Raw genomic sequence first — 18188 nt, forward strand, 5'->3', positions numbered from 1 at the left:
GAGTTGCAATAACTAATATATAAACATTTAATAGCAAATACTGGGAAACATAGTTCAACATATTTACAGTTGAGCAAAACTGGAAAGAACACTCTCAGTGGTCAGACTGCCCAGGTTCAAATCCCAGCTCTGGATTTACTGGCTGTGTGACTCTGGGCAAGTTGTTGTTGTTGTTGTTGTTGCTTCCATGGAATCAGGCCCCAACTCATATCAACCCCATGGACAATGAAATGAATTCTTGCCAAGTCCTGCGCCATGCCCGTGATCCATTGTGACCTGTAGAGTTTTCACTGGCTGATTTTCAGAAGTAGTAGAACCCCAGGCCTTTCTTCCTAAACCATCTTACTCTGGAAGCTCTGGTGAAACCTGTTCAACATCATAGCAACATGCAAGACTCCACTGATAGATGGGTCGTGGCTGCCCTTGGGGTTCACTGGCTAGAAATGGAACCTAGGTCTTGCACATAGAAGGTGAGAATTCTACCACTGAACCACCAGTGCTCCCTCTGAACAAGCTACTAACCTCTCGAATCTTCAATTTCCTAATCTGTAAAATGGGATTGCTAAAAGCAGTCATAGGCTTACACAAGGATTGAGTGAGATGACCCTTGCGACGCACCCAGCACAGTTTCTGGCATGCAGAAACCACTCAGTAAATGTTAGCTGTTATTGCTGTTCATGTTGCTATTACTATTGCCTCAGGGAAGTATTTTCTTCCTGCCACAAAGCCATGGATCATTGTCACGGTCACTGATCTATTTTAAATCATTTTAGTTGTCTCTTGTATAGTGTGTAAGGCATTTGGCTGCTAACCAAAAGGTCAGGATTTGAACTTATCAGCCACTCCATGGAAGAAAGATGAGGCAGTCTGCTTCTGTAAAGATTTACAGCCTTGGAAACCCAATGGGAGGTCGCTATGAGTCAGAATCAACTCGAAGGCAGAGAGTTGGGGTCTATATCTCCAAGATAAGATCTGATTCCTAAAACTACTACTTCCATTTTTCTTCAGTCTTTTGAAGTGTGAACTGCTTTCCCAGCCAGTCTCTAGAGCTGATCTGAAGCATCCTCATTTTCTCCTGTTTCCAGGCTTTGGATGCTCATCAGCTGGCACTGCTGATTTAGAAATACGAGTCCCGGAAGCTTTTCTTTCACCACCTCTTTTCAACTACTTTTCCTATTTAGCTCGTATCATATCAATTAACAAGAGCCTCACTTCTGACATTTCTTGCAAAAGGAAGATCAAAATGAATCACCATTCCAGCCACTGACCACATTTTCTTCTCTTCTCTTTAGAGATCCAGAGGACTAGCCCTCTAGTTCTTGTCTCTTGGGTGTAGTTCCTCACTGCCTACCACAGCCACAGGTTCCATTGTCAGTGCTTCTGGTTTTCTTTAAACTATAAAACTCAACAAGTCATCATCCTGGTTTACTTGTAAGTCCCAAGGCTCACAGTAAAACTGCCAGTCCCTGCAGGCTCAGCTCTGAATACATGAGAACATGTAATATCTGTCTCCAAGATGAATGATCACTTCCCTTCCACTAGCAGGTGAATTCTGGAGACTACATGCAGCTGTCTTCCACCCATGGCTCAGAGACCCAAACCTGTAGGGTGGCCTATCTCTGCCTTCTGGTCCCCACTAGAGCAGCCTGCCCACACCCAGAATGGTAGAAACCCAGTTACCTGGCCCTGCTCTGCCTTGTGGTTCTCCCCTACCCCTGTACTTGAACTGGGTTTTCCTGAGTAATGGCCAAGTCTTCTCCCAATGCAAGAGACTGTCCTGCCCTGTTGATGGTCTTGGGTTGTTGTTAGTTCAGCCTGAGTTGCTGAGCCTGCAGGATTGGCCTTACACAGGCCAATGCCCACCCATGGCCTTGACTTCAGTGTGATTGCTCCTCACTATGCCACTGTGAGGAAGGGGCTGCCTGATTGCCCTAGTGCATCCCTAGTCTCACAACCTACACCTTCCCTTCCCCGATCTAGTGTACAATCTCCTGCATTCCCTGATTCCAGCAACACTACAATAAGGAGTAGTGCCTCAACCCCAATCCAGCCCATGCTCAGCTCTCAGATGCATCTTCCTGCAATGCTGCTTTTTGTGCTCACTTACCCCTGAAGACAGCTTTTCTGTTGCTCCTCTGCCCACACAGCAGCCCTAGATTTCTCAGCCTCCATTCGAGCCGTCTCCAGCATTATATCCCACCACACCTCTACACAAACTCTCACCTACCCAAAGGGCCACCAGCATTTGGCAAGCACAGTGTACTTTTCCCCAGCCTTGCTTACACTGTTGGCATGTCTGGAATGTCTCTCTCTGTTTTCTCTGCCTGTCTAAATCCTAGACTGCCCTTAAGAATCCAACTCAAATCCTAACATTTTTACTAATGTAATCAGGATAGTTTTTAAAAAATAACATTTTTGTATCTTTCCCTATAAGTCACATTCCTTGACAGTTATTCCATCACATTGGGCTGGGGGTCTACAATGGTCCCTTCTACTGCCACAGCCAAGGGCCTGGGAGGCATGCCTTCATTTTCAGGCTCTTTGATCTATACGGTGTTCCCTACAATTCTGGACTGGTTTGGAGAGAAGCTTAAAAAACTGCTTTGGTGGTTCAGCAATAGAATTCTCACTTTCCATGCAGAAGACTCAGGTTCAATTCTCAGCCAGTATATCTGTCAGTAAGACTGGCATGTTGTTATGATGCTAAACACATTTTAGTGGCGCTTCCTGACTAAGACAGACTAGGAAGAAAGGCCTGGCGATCTACTACTGAAAATCAGCCAATGAAAACCTTATGACCACAATGGTCCAAGCCACACCACTTGTGGGGATGATGCGGGACCAGGCTGCATTTCCTTCCATTGTACACAGAGTTATCCTGGGTTGGGAGCTATTCTGCAACAGCTAGCAACAACAATAAAATTGCTCACAGAACCAGAAACCACTCCTAGCAAGGAAAATAATGACTCCTTAGGATGTTCTACGGTCTACTACAAGGCCACCTACAACTTCCCTCATGGGCTGTGTGCAACTTGCACTTTCCCAGAGTCACTGGCAGAAAGATGAGAGAGGCACACTGCCATTACTGTGTGATCAGCATGCCTGCCCTGGTGACAGAAAGGAATTTACTCCAGGAGGATTTTAAAAAGGGAAAAAGGCAGGGTAAAGATGGAAACAATCATTAAAGACTTAATACTGTGGTTTGGGTTTTTGAATCCAGCATAGCCTGATTAAATGATTAGAACTGAAAGAAAGAAAAAAAAAAAAAAATCACTGCCAACAGGTCAGACCCAACTCATAGCAACTCCTCCTTGGGTTTCCAAGGTGGTATCACTATGGAAGTAGATTGCCCAACCTTCCTTCTGAGGAGTGTCTGGTGATTAGAAAACAGCTACCCTACCCTCAAATAGTACCCAATAATTACAAAATTGGAACTCTGGTAGCGTATTGCCTAAAGCATCTGACTGCTAACCAGAAGGTTGGTGGTTCAAACCCACCAGCCACTCCGTGGAAGCAAGACTGGGCAATCTATTTCCATAAAGATTTACTGCCTCGGAAACCCAATGTGGGTTGCTATGAGTCAGAATTGACTCGATGGCAGTGGAATTTAACTATGAAACATCCACATGTACAAGGCACTGTGATAGACCCATCCAAAAATAAAGTTAAATAAGATCCTTGCTCTCTAGGAGTTTACTTGCTAACTCAGGAGATGAACACATACATGTACAGTTAAGCTCCAGTTAAGAACTGTTATTGTTAGCTGTTGTCAAGTCACTCCCTATATATATGGCACAAGTACCACAAGCACCACAAGACCAAAGGAAAAAGAAGCCTCTTTAACAAGAAGTAGAAGTAGAAGTTGGGACATCCAGATGCCAACACTAAGACTGGCCCCCTCTGTATACATACAGTTCATGTGAGAGGAGGCAACAAGAAGTACTTTGCCCTGAGGCTGGATGTGGAGAACTTCTCCTGAGACTCTCCTGTACTTCTCCTGTACTCTCAAAACAAGGATCATCAGTGTTGTCTACAATGATCCAATAACGAGTCAGTCCTCACCACGACCCCGGTGAAGAACTGCATTGTGCTCATTGATAGGACACTACTGGCAGTGGTACGAACCCCACTGTGCTGTCCCTGGGCTGCAACAAGGGGCCAAACTGACTCCCGAGAAGGGAAAGATTTTAAACAAAAAGTGATCCAAGAATGTTCAGGAAAAAATTACAATGAAAGAAAAAAAGTCACCAAAATAAAGTCTTCTGGAGGAGCACTTCCAGCAGGGCAAGTTTCTTGCATGTATCGCTTCAAGGCCAGGCCAGTGTGGACGAGCAGAAGGCTATGTGCTAGAGGGCAAGGGGCTGGAATTCTGTCTGAAGAAAATCAAAGCCCAGAAAGACAAACAAATCCTCCTCCTTTCCATCTTAGATCATGTAAAAAGTTTATTGTATGAAAATAAATAAATAGGAGAGTCTGGCAATGCTGGGCATACATTTCCACACAGTCAACAGCCCAATAGAACAAAGTATCTGCCACCTTCTTTACTTGTCGTTTTCACAGCCCAAACTGCCATAGTCCCTGTCAGTCCCCACCCCGAAGATAGGCCAACTTCATATATGCATGTTACCTACCAGGCCCCTGTAGATGGTAAAGTTTATGATTCATGATCACTTTTACTAACTATATAGACTCAAGTGTCTGGACATGCCATAATTTATCCAGTCCCCAACAGCTGGATACATAGGTTTTTTCTACTTGTTTCATCTCATCAATCATACTGCAATTAACAACCACCAACAAACATCTTTGTCACTTAATTGTCTTGTGGGATAAATTCATACAAGTTGGATTCTGGGTCAAAGAGATTGTTATTTTTAGGACTTTGATATTCAATATGCCCCACATAAAGTTTATAGCTACCATTTTAAATTAGTAATATAACCAAAATGGGAAAATCCAGCTAACGAGATGACACTGTTTTTCTGTTTGGACTTCTTAAATTAATCAATAGTAGTTCTAACACCTCTTTCCATTTTGGCTCCTGTAATAGTTCCTAGGCACAAACAGTTAAGCATTCAGCTTATACTAACTAAAAAGTTGGAGGTTCAAGTCTACCCAAAGACACCTTAAAAGAAAGGCCTGGCCAATGAGTTTGGTTCTGCTTTTGGTTAGTATATGTCTAGCATCTGTCTACTAATTGCCTTCCAGTCAGTTCTGACTTATGGTGATTCCATGTGTCAGAGTAGACTTGTGCTCCATAGGGTTTTCAGTGGCTGATTTTTCTGAAGTAAGTAGCCAGTACTTCCTTGCTAGGCACTCCTAGGTGGAACTGAACTTCCATTCTTTCTGTTAGCAGCCAAGCATGTCAAATGTTTGTACCATCCAGGGACTCCAGCATATGTCTATTTCCTCTATAAGGTTACAAGTTCCTCAGGGACAGACATTGTGACTTATTCATGTGTGCAATCTACCTTCCCCTCCACTCGGCCTAGAATACAGTAATAAAACTGGCACAAAAGCACTTTACAAAGTGATTTCACATAGATTATTGTTTCTATTTCTCAATTCAACTCCAGCAATTATTCTCTTTATTTTATGGATGAGGAAACATCCTTCTATTCCCTTGTCTTCTCTCCTTTTCCTCTAGGATGCATGTATGTTTTATATCTTCTTTTCCTTAATCCAGAAAGGGATTTAGAAGGCCTAAATATACAGTGAGCAATGAATAAGGAAGACCAAAGAAAAACTGATGCATTTGAATTGTTGTGTTGGCAAATAATATTGAAAATCTCATGAAATGTGAGAATGAACAAATTTGTCTTGGAATAATTGTAGCAGGAAAGCTTCTTAGAAGCAAGAATGGCCAGATTGCATCTCTTATACTTTGGTTATGTTGTTAGAAGGGACCAGTTCCTGGGGAAAAACATCATGCTTTGTAAAGTAGAGGGTCTGAGAAAAAAGGAAAGACACTCAAAAAGAGAAATTGTCACAGTGGCTGTAATGATGGAATCAAGCATAGAAATGATTGTGAAAATGGAGTAAGACTGGGCAGTGTTTCATTCCATTATACACAGAGTCTCTATGAGTCAGAACCATCTCAACAGCAACTAACAATAATGAAATCAAACGTAGAATCAATTACAAGGAGGGCCAGAGGAGCTTTTTTTCCCTGTTGTTGTCATTGTGTGCCCTCCAGTTGATGGGCTTTGTAAGTGTGTTTGTATGACTGTAATTTTGTTAAATGTAAATACTTAAAATATATTACAATTTTTGCACCATAAGAAGAAAGAAGGGCCTGGCAATCTGTTTCCCAAATGTCTCACCCAATGAAAACCCTGTGGAGTCGTTTCACTCTGCAAGGCAGCAGAAGCGGTTTTCACCCCTACCACCACTCATCTGTCAGTTTGTTGTACTGTGGTGGCCTGCATGTGGCTGTGAAACTGAAAACTATGCCACTAGTATTTCAAGTACCAGCAGAGTCATCCATGGTGGACAGGTTTCAGCAGAGCTTCCAGACTAAGACAGACTGGAAGAAGGACGGGGCCATTCACTGCTGAAAAAATTAGTCACTAAAGACCCTATGAATAGCAGTGAAACACTGCCTGATATATTACTGGAAAACTTTATGACTAGAAATTAAAAATTATCTGAGATAGTGCCAGAAGATGAGTCCTTCAGGTTGGAAGGCATTCAAAATACAACTGGAGAGGAGCTGCCTCCTCAAAGCAGAGTCGACCTTAGTGATAAGGATGGAGTAAAGCTTTCGGGACCTTAATTTGTTGATGCAGTATGACTCAAAATGAGAAGAAACAGTTGCAAACATTCATTAATAATTGGCATGTGGCAGATACAAAGTATAAATCTAGGAAAACTGGAAGTTGTAAAAAATGAAATGGAATTCATAAAGATTGATAACCTAAGCATTCAAAAAAAAAAAAAAAAAACTCACTGCAACCAAGTAGATTCCAACTCTTAGTAACCCAATGGGGTTTCCAAGGCTGCAGATCTTCATGGAAGCAAGCTGCCTTATCTTTCTTCTGTGGGTGGCTGGTAGACTCAAACTACCAACTTTTTGGTTAACAGCCAAATGCCTTAACCACAACACCACTAGAGCTCCTTATGCTAGGCATTAGTAAGCTGAAATTTACTGGTATTGGTCGTTTTGAATCAGATAATCATATGGTCTACTACATTGGGAATGACACATTTGAAATGACAAAAAGAGGAATGGTGTTGCATTCATTGCCACAAAGAAAGTTTCAAGATCTATCCTGAAGTACAGTGCTGTCAGTGATAGAATAATATCAATTTGCCTACAAGAAAGACCAGTTAATATGACTATTATTCAAATTTATGCACCACCTACTAAAGCCAAAGATGAAGAAATTGAAGATTTTTCCAATGTCTGCAGGCTGAAATTGACCAAACATGCAATCAAGATATCTTGATAATTATTGGTGATTGGAATGAAAAAGTTGGAAACAAAGAAGAATCATCAGTAGTTGGGAAATATGGTAGTGGTGATAGAAATGATGCTGGAGACCACATGATAGAATATTACAAGACCAACAATTTATTCATTGCAAATATCTTTCTCCACAACATAAACATTGGCTATCCACATGGACCTCACCAAATGGAATAAAAAGGAATCAGATAGACTACAACTATGGAAATAGGCAATGGAGAAATCAAAACAAGAACATGAGCTGACTCTGGAGCAGACCATCAATTGCGCCTATACAAGTTCAAGTTGAAGCTAAAGAAAATTAAAACCAGTTCACCAGAGCCAAAATACAAATTTGACGATATCCCACCTGAATTTAGAGACCCTGAAGACTAGATTTGATGCACTGAACACCAATGACCAAAGAACAGACATGAGGTGGGATGATATCGAGAGTATCATTAATAAAGAAAGCAAATGGTCATTAAAAAAAAAAAAAAAGGAAAGGGGGAAAAGACAAAAATGGATGTCAGAAGAGACTCTGAAAATTGCTCTTTAAAGTAGAGTAGCTAAATTGAATGGAAGAAATGCTGAAATAAAACAACTGAACAGAAGATTTCAATGGGCAGCTTGAGAAGATAAAGTAAAATATGAAATGTGCAAAGATCTGGAGTTAGAAAATTAAAAAGGAAGAATACACTCGCCATTTCTCAAGCTGACAGAACTGAAGAACAAATTCAACCCTCAGGTTGAATATTGAAGGATTCTATGGGCAAAATATTGAATGATGCAAGAAGCAACAAAAGAAGATGGAAGGTTCAATACATGGAGTCACAGTACGAAAAAGAACTGGTCAATGTCCCACTATTTCAGGAGGTAGCATATGATCGAGAAACAGTGATACTGAAGAAGTTGAGGGGCACTGAAAGAATTGGTGAAAAATAAGGCTCCAGGAATTGATAGAACACCTACTGAAATGTTTCAACAAAGGGATGCAACACTAGAGGCACTTACTCATTTATGCCAAGAAATTTGGAAGACAGTTATCTGGCCAATAGACTGGAAGAGATCGATATCTGTGCCCGTTCCAAAGAATCCAACAGAATGTGGAAACTATTGAAAAATATCATTAATACCACATGCAATGTGAGTTAAACATTTACCTCAAGTAGACACACGCCCTGGAGAGAACAATCATGGGAGAAGGAAGGGCTGCTTATCCACAGGGAGATAGCTCAGGGTACAGAAGAGTATGAAGGGATGGACACTGGGAGGAGGTAACTATGGGGAGGAAGTGGAAGGGGAGCTGCTGCATTGTAAATTTTGGTCAATGACATGAGACAATGTATATGTGAACTGCTGTATGAAAAGTGAATTTACTCTGTAAATCTTCACCCAAATCCTAATAAAAAAAAAAAATGTGTAACAAATACCACATGCAAGCAAAATTTTGCTGAAGACAATTCAAAAATGATTGCAGCAGTATATTGACAGGGAACATCCAGAAATGCAAGGTGGATTCAGAAGAGGTTATGAAATGAGGAATATCATTCCTGATGTCAGATGGATCTTGGCTGAAGGCAAAGAATACCAGAAAGATGTTTACTTGTGTTTTATTGAATATGCAAAAGCATTCAACTATGTAGATCATAACAAATTATGGGTAACATTGTGAAGAATAGAAATTCCAGAGCACTTAATTGTGCTCATGAGGAACTTGTACATAGATCAGGAGGCTGTCATTCAAACAAAACAAGAGGATACTACATGGTTCAAAATCAGGAAGGGAGTGCATCAGGGCTATGTCCTTTGGTGAAAGGATGTATGCTGGGCAAATAATCCGGGAAACTGGACTACGTGAAGAAGAACGTAGCATCAAGATTAGAGAAAGACTTACAACTTGCAATATGCAGATGACAACCTTACTTGCTGAAAATTCAAGATGACTTGAAGCAGTTACTGTGAAAATCAAAGACTACAGTCTGAAGCATGGATTACACCTCAACATAAAGAAAACAAAAGTCCTCACAACTGGACCAATAAGCAACCTCATGATAAATGGAGAAAAGATTGAAGTTGTCAGGGATTTCATTTTACTTGGATCTACTATCAATACCCCCAGAAGCAGTAATCAAGAAATCAGCCATCATCTTGCACTAGCCAAATCTGCTGCAAAAGACCTCTTTAAAGTGCTGAAGAGCAAAGATATCACTTTGAAGAATAAAGTGCACTTAACCCAAGCCGTGGTATTTTCAATCACCAGATGCATGTGAAAGCTGTACAATGAATAGGGAAGACCAAAGAAGAGTTTATGTCTTTGAATTATGGTGTTGGCAAAAGAATACTGAAAATACCATTGGATTCAAGAAGAACAAACAAATCTATCCTGAAAGAAGTGCAGCCAGAATGCCCCTTGGAAATGAGAATGGCCAGACTTCATCTCACCTACTTTAGTCATGTTGCCAGAAGGGACCATTCCCTGCAAAAGGATATCATGCTTGGTAAAGTAAAGTTCAGTGAAAAAAGTGAAGACCCTCAACAAGATGGATTGACACAGTGGCTACAATGATGAGTTCAAGTATAGTAAGGATTTTGAGGATGGCACACAACTGGGCAGTGTTTTGTTCTGTTGTACAAAGGGTCACTGTGAGTTGGAGTCAACTCAACCTAACAACAATAACATTCAATCTGTATGCTGAGCAAATAATCCAAGAAGCTGGACTATATGGAAAAGAATGTGGCATCAAGATTGGAAGAAGAACTATTAACAGCCTGCAACATGCAGATGACACAACCTTGCTTGCTATAAGTGAAGATGACTTGAAGCACTGACTGATGAAGATCAAAGACTACAGTCTTCAGTAAATGTTAGCAAAGAAGGGAAAGACCCTCAATGAGATGGATTGAAATAGTGTCGCAATGATGGGCTCAAGAATAGCAGGGACTGTGAGCATGGCAAAGGCCAGGAAGTGCTTCATTCTGCTGTACATAGGATCGCTATGAGTCAGAACTGATCTGGCGGCACCTAACAACAACATTGCACTGGGCAAATCTGCCACAAAAGACCTCTTTAAGTTGTTAAGGAGGAAAGATCTCACTGAAGACTAAGGTGCACCTGACCCAAACTATGGTATTTTCAATCACCTCATATGCATATGGAGGTCTGGTGGCATAGTGGATAAGGCATTTGACTGCTAACCAGTAGGTTGGCAGTTCAAACCCACCAGTTGCTCTGTGGAAGGAACATGGGGCATCTACTTCTGTAATGATTTACCACTTTGGAAATCCAATGGCAGTTGCTATGAGTCAGAATCATAGGTACTTAAAACTTTAATTATTCAACTCAATGGAATCAACTCAATTGCAGTGAGTTTTTGTTTTGTTTTGTTTTGTTTTTCTCATATGCATGTGAAAGCTGGACAATAAATAAGGAACACCAAAGAAGAGCTGATGCCTTTGAATTAGGGTGTTGGCAAAGAATACTGAAAGTACCATGGACTGCCAGAAGAACTCACAAATCTGTCCTGGAAGAAGTGCAGCCACAATACTCCTTAGAAGTCAGAATGGCCAGACATTGTCTCATCTACTTCGGTAATGTTGTTAGAAGGGACCATTCCCTGGAGAAGGATAGCATGCTTGGTAAAGTGGAGAGTCAGCAAAAAAAGGGAAGACTCTCAACAAGATGTGTTGACCCAGTGGCTGCAATGATGGGCTCAAGCATAGGAAGGATTATGAGGATAATGTAGGACTGGGTAGTGTTTTGTTCTGTTGTACATAAGTTGCTATGAATTGGAGCCAACCTGACCACACTTAACAACAACAACAAGCAACTGCATGATTTTACACTGAAATTTTACTGAAAGAATGTACCCTAGGGGAAATAGACTTCTTCCTCTAGTGCCTTAGTGGTAAGGGATATAATTAACTATAAAATTGCATGCTGGCAAGATCTAATCTTAGATTCTATAAAGGGAGGAAATGTTCTTTCTTTGATGCCAGCAAGGCTGACCACAAGACTATCACACACACTGAGCCCAAGCCGTGTCAAGGGGCACCTCCTCTTCCTCCCTTCCCCCTCTTCCTATGCATCCCAGCATATAAATCCCTCTAGTCTAAGGTACAAGGTGTATAAACTCCAGAGCCCTTTGTCCCTTTGTTCCCTTCACCTACAGTGTACCAATGGGCTATGCAGGCATACAAGTTTCTTTGTCTTTCCAGGGACAAGGACCTTTTTAGGGGGAACTAGTCCAAGATGGAATTTCACTTTTTTTTCTCTATCCTAATTGCCATATAATTAAAGTTTATAAAAAACACCGTAAGTGATTATTTGTTGAGAGCTACAACCTTGCATTAATTTACTTTCATTTTACATTCGGGGCTCATCACATCTGCATACATGGAATCATCATGAGTTAGAATTGACTTGAAGGCAACTGGTTTGGTTTGTATTCTTAAAATCCTAAATAACCACTCCCACCACCACCACCCTCACTAAACTTACTGTTTTATTCCTTAACTGCTAGCACCTAAAACTGTATGGCAACATCCCTAGTGACATCCTCAAAAACCACTTTTGCTCTAAGACAATTAGCCACAATCCAGGTGTCTGCTATGTACTCAGCACTGCTTAGACATTCCCTCACACACACATACATGGACACACACACACACACCTTGTACATCTTTAATTGGACACCTACAATGAGACACCTTTGAAATTATGCCAACTCCTCCTCCCCAAGCCTCTGCAACTTTAACTTGGTTCCCTTATGTCCACTGAAGGTATTTAACAGTGGTTTACACTTCATCACCTAAAAGGGAACCAGAAAATGCAAGAAGAAAACGCCAGTCTTGTGCTGTTGGAATAACCTTTACTAATCATCCTTTTGGTTTATTCCTTCTCTCTCATCCTCCACACTATTTCTCCTCTCTATCTTCCAGGCAGTGGCACCTGTTTTCTAAACTGTCAGATCCAACAACAGAACAGAGAAGAGGAGAAGAGAATTGGGAGAGGCGGAGATGGTGTATGGGGTCAACCCCAGATCATCCACCCACAGAAGCCAAGTGACAACCACATTCAAGAATCTTATTCAGGGCTGGACGGCAGAAGAGGCCTGCAAGGTGACCAGAAAGGAAGACCAAATGGAGAGGATGAAAAGGATCTTGAAATCTCTGAATCTAGGAAAGAGGTGGGGACACAAAGGGTTGGCTGGCAGGTATCAGGACTTTGAACTTGGGCTCAGTCACGAGTTGCCTCAACTTATACAAACACCTTCTATCAGCCTAGTGCTACATGTAAGGGGCCATTCAGGAGAGGTTTTCAAACTATAGCACCTCAAAATCACTTTGGGCCCTAGGTTGTATCCACAACCATCAGAAATCTCTTCATACAGCCGCTACTGACCATTTGACACATGAATGTTGGGAATGCCACTGAATCCCCAGACAGAATGCAGTGTCCTCAAAGCTACTACATGTCCTTTTCCTGAGCAGTTTTTCAGGAGCAGGCCTCCCAGCTGATGGTTCTTTTGAACGATCAGCAACCTCATCTGTTCAATGCACCCACCAAGAGCAGAAACTCAGTATAAGCCCAGGTTGTCACTTAGGATTGGGGGTAGGCAAGATTTGGGGTAACATAGCCCCTCAGATCTCTGACCATTTGCCACTAGGTGCACCAAGTCAACTCCAACTGATGGTGACCCCATGCATGTCAGAGTAGAACTGTGCACCATAGCATTTTCAATGGCTCATTTTACAGAAATAGATCACCAAGTTTTTTTCCAACATGTTTCTGGGTGGACTTGAATCTCCAATGTTTCAGTTAGCAGCAGAACATGTTAACCATCTTCACCACCCAGGGACCCCAACAGCACTCTCATTTTATGATTCCACAGCTTTTGCTGAAACTGGCACCAGAGCCCTGCTTACTCCCTTTGAAAGCCTCAACAACTGTGAATGCAAAGGGAAGAACACCATGGGAGGGTATAGGGAAGGAGACAGGCACAAAAAATCAATGTCAAGAGGGAGAGAGGAAAAAGCTATGGAGAAGAGGTACTATAATACCCATGGCATGACATGATATGACTCCACCAACAACCACCTCCAGGGTCCAGGGCATTCCCTTCACTCCATCCTTGGTCCACAGAGAACCTTGACCTACTGAGATCTTCTCAGGCCCTTTGGAGGGTCCTAGATAACAGCCAGCCCCACTCCTATCTGCTTCCTTCCCCTCCCTAGTCCTTATTGTGGTATAGCCTACGCCTAACCCATCCCTACCTGGCAGGTGAACTCTTGAGGAAAGATTGAGCTAGCCACACTCCCACTTCCCCTCCTAAAGAGACATGCTGGGAGTTATTGCTAAAGTCTAGAGGTATCTTTAGGTTGACACACCAAGGCAAGTGTCAAAATCAGACTCTGATAAAAGAAAACAAGGAGGAGCCGGTTGCTCGTGTTTCAGGCAATTCAGTGATAGAATTCTCACCTTCCTTGTGGGACACCTGAGTTTGATTACCAACCAATCACTCTATGCACAGCCACCACAGTCTGTCAGTGGAGGCTTGGATGTTGCTGTGATACTGAACAGATTTCAACAGAGTTTCTATACTAGGATGGACTAGGAAGAAAGGTATTGATATATCTCCAAAACAACCCCATTTTGCATTGGTCACTGTAAGTAGGGGGCAGCTCAACAGCAACTAACAGCAACAACAACAACACCCAGCATATTCACCAAGATAAGAGGCAGGCATTTGGGGCGGAAACTAGGCTGCAGCCACCCTTGAATTTCTTCTCTTATGATCTGAATGGCAGCCAAGCAGGGTCAGGTCTAGCTGAGGCACAGTCATAATATAACAACACAGGTGGCGCTCATGACATGGACAAAAATACCTAGCATTTTTTAAAGTTCACTTTGGACTTTAGAGGAAGAGCCCAGTGCCAGTGAGAGGCAAGATCAACACCTGCTTTATCTTTGAATCCCTGAAATGAGAAACAGTCCATGCTGAGTGTTTAAGAAATGTGTCCCAAATAAAGCCTATAATAAAAAGAAAGACAACTCAAACCTCACAAAGGTTGCTTCCAAGAACTGCAAGGATATTTGATGGAAAAACGAAGCTGAAGTCTGCATCTGGAAGTGCGTGAACATCACAGCCATAAGTATGTGGTAAATTCAGTGTTCTATTTCTGGTCACAAAATAAAGAATTAAGTAAAAGGATGGCTAAGGCAAAGAAATGCTGTGAAAGACCCCCCAAGAGACCTAAGAGCCCAGCTCAAATATCCTAAATTTATGAAGACAGCACTGGCTCACAATATTTGTGTTGATACTCCATTGAAAAGCAGAAATAAGGTTTATTCAAGGAATAGATGTCATAAACTCCAACATCTGAACTGTAGCACTAAGCCTAGCTATGCATAAGAACAGAAAATATTACATAGTAATTGTGGGGTAGAGAATTTAGCTTTACCTAAAGTAAGGTGCCACCACCTGTCTGTCAGTTTGTACTGTGGTGAATTGCATGCTCCTTTCATAAAAGAAGCTATGCCACCAGTATTTCAAATATCCATGGTGGACATGTTTCAATGAATCTTCCAGACTAAGACAGATTAGGAAGAAGGACATGGCCAGGTCCAGTTCTGGGGAAAAAAAAAAAAAAACTGGCCACTAAAAACCTTACAATCAGCAGTGAAATACTGTGTGATACAGTACCAGAAGATGAGCACCTCAGGTTGGAAGACACTCAAGATATGATTGGGGAAGAGAAGTCTCCTCAAAGTTGAGGTGACCTTAATGACATGGATGGAGTAAAGCTTTCCAGACTTTCATTTGCTTATGTGGAACAACTCAAAATGAGAAGAAACAGCTGCAAACATCCATTAATAGTCAGAATGTGGAATGTATGGAGTATAAATCAAGGAAAATTGGAAGTCATCAAAAATTAAATGGAACTCATAAAGATCAATATTCTAGGCATTAATAAGATGAAATGCACTGGTATTGGCCATTTTGAGTTAGACAATTATATAGTCTGCTATTCAGGGAGTGATGAATTAAAGAGGAATAGCATTCATTCATTGTCAAAAGAACATTTCAAGATCAATCCTGTTCTTCTGGTAAGATGGTGGAATAGGCAGACAGGCTACACAGACCTTCAACAAAGAAAAGAGAAACCAGTTGAAAGAGATACAGAAGATAATACTGGAGCCCTGAGGTTTGAAAGGAAGTATACAGAAGTACATTATGCACTAGTGGAAAAACCTGAATGAAAACAGTGAGTACAGAGATGGATGGAGCTGCAGACTGTCAGCTACTCTGATGGCACCAACAGCCTGAATATTTCCAAGTGGTATTGGAACCTGAGAGTTGACCTGAAGATAAGCCCTGGTTGCCCAGAGCTGCAAGGATGACTGCACTAGTGGCTGATGACTAGGAAAGGAAACATCAAAGAGGACGATAACCTGAGATGTGGACTTTCGGCTGTCTGGAGAGTGCAGCCATTTTCATTGTTTACAAGAGGTGGCCATTTTGGATATTTAAAGTGACCAGGGGTGCAGCCATTTTGAATGTTTACAAACTACAGCCATTTTGGATATTTAAAATGACCAAGGGTGCAGCCATTTTAAGTGTTTATAAGCTGCAGCCATTTTAGATATTAAAGTGACAGCATTCTCATTCAGATTCCAGGGACAAGAATAGTCTCCATTTGACCAGGACAGTAGCAACATATGGGAGGCTGACAATGGGAAAGGAAACAGGTGTTGAGTGTATAAGTGCTGCCAACTAGTGAATAGAGGAGTAGAGTATCCTGCTTACATAGATAACATCCAAACAAAAGAAAGAAAATGAACATCTTGGGCAAGTCACTCCAACATACAATCACCAATTAAATATAAACACAAAAATGTCACAATGTCTTGGAGACAACAGAGCATCACAGGCCACAAAAAGAAGCAAGATAAAGCAGAAGAAACAAGGGACAAGGATACAGACCCAGAACACATCCGTGAGGAAGAAGCAGCATTGGAACTCCCTGATAAGGAATTCAAAAGAATTATAGTTAGGTACCTTCAATGGATTGAGATCAAGGAAAACACTGACAAAATTAAGGAAAACACAAACAAAACCCTAGAACAATATGAAAGATAATAGAAGGGCAAAAATGGCAAAATAAATGAAAAAATAGAAATGATGCAAAATCTGCAGATAGAAATGCAGAAGATTAATACTAAATTTTCAGAAATAGATAACACATTGAACAAGCAAATGAGTAGAACTGAATCAATGGAAGACAGAATTAATGAGACTGAAGACAAATACCTTAATACTTCTTTGAAAAGGGATCAATCAGAAAAAAGATCAAAACAAAATGAAGAAAGCCTAAGATTCATGTAGGGCACCATCAAAAAAAATTCTGTGTGTAATCAGAATTTCAGCACAGGAAGAGACAAATAAAACCACAGAGAAAATTGTCAAAGTTTTGTTGGAGGAGAATTTTCCTGATATGATAAAAGATGAGAATATATCCATTGAAGAAATCATGAATCCCAAACAGGGTAGACCCCAAAAGAAAATCACCAAGACATATGATCATCAAACTCACCAAACCAAAAACAAAGAAAGAATCCTAAAAGCAGCACAGGAAAAATGAAAAGTTATCTACAAGGGGCAACCAGTAAGACTAAGCTCGGATTTCTCAGCAGAAACCATTCAGGCAAAAAGACAATGGGATAGTATATATAAAACCCTGAAAGAAAAAAATTTCCAACCAAGAATTATACACCCAGCAAAATTGTGCCTTAAATATCATGGTGAAATTAGGACATTTCCTGATAAGTAGAAGTTAAGTGAATTTGTTAAACTAGACCAACCTTACAAAAGATACTAAAGGGAGTCCTTTGGACAAAGAACCAAAAACAGCAAACCAACCATTAATGCATATGATGACATAACCCAGAAACCAACTCAGTTATGGAAGTACCCAAAGTAAATAAGCCTATGAGATTATAAATAGGGAACCAGAGACATCAATTGACAAATGAGGACAACTACAAAACAAAAATAGGGATAAAATTGTGTAGTTACAGAACTTCTAAATGGTAGGGAAGTCAAGACAACTGCAAGATAGAGAGGACTGTTCTAAACTTGGGAAGAAAATTATAAATCACAGGGTAACCTCAAAGAAAAATATAAATCACAGGGTAACCTCAAAGAAAAATGATAAAACTTCACGTAAAAATTAAAAAGAGGACCAGCACAAATATTTAGCAAATACTAAAACAATAGCAACAAAGAAAGTGATAACATGATTCATAAACAAAACAAGCTCAGCACAGAAATTATATGGAACAAAAAAAATCAGCAACAGCACAAAAAAGCATGTAACAAAATGACAGCAACAAATTCATACTTGTTGATAATTGCACTGAATGTCAATGGATTAAATAAACCACTCAAGACACAGAGAGTTGCAGACTAGTTAAGAAAACATAACCCATCAATATACTGTCTACAAGAGACACACTTTAGAGACAAAGACAAAAATAGACTAAAAATCAAAGGTTGGAAAAACATATAGCAAGCAAATGGCAACCATAAAAGAGCAGGAGTGGCAATATTAATTTCTGATCAAATTGACTTTAAGACAAAAACCACCATAAGAGACAAGGAAGGACACTATATAATGATAAAAAGATTGACTGAACAAGAGGACATAGCAATAATAAATATCTAAGTACCCAATGAAA

The 18188-nt window shown here is 40.8% G+C and overlaps 1 pseudogene; it reads left to right on the forward strand.

Moving 5' to 3' along the window:
- Nucleotides 1-18188, forward strand: part of LOC103203823 — a 102228-nt pseudogene that overhangs the window by 28870 nt on the left and 55170 nt on the right.

Source organism: Orycteropus afer, unplaced genomic scaffold (assembly GCF_000298275.1).
Source record: "Orycteropus afer afer isolate SDZICR_OR568_19922 unplaced genomic scaffold, OryAfe1.0 scaffold00231, whole genome shotgun sequence".
Taxonomy (NCBI): Eukaryota; Metazoa; Chordata; class Mammalia; order Tubulidentata; family Orycteropodidae; genus Orycteropus; species Orycteropus afer.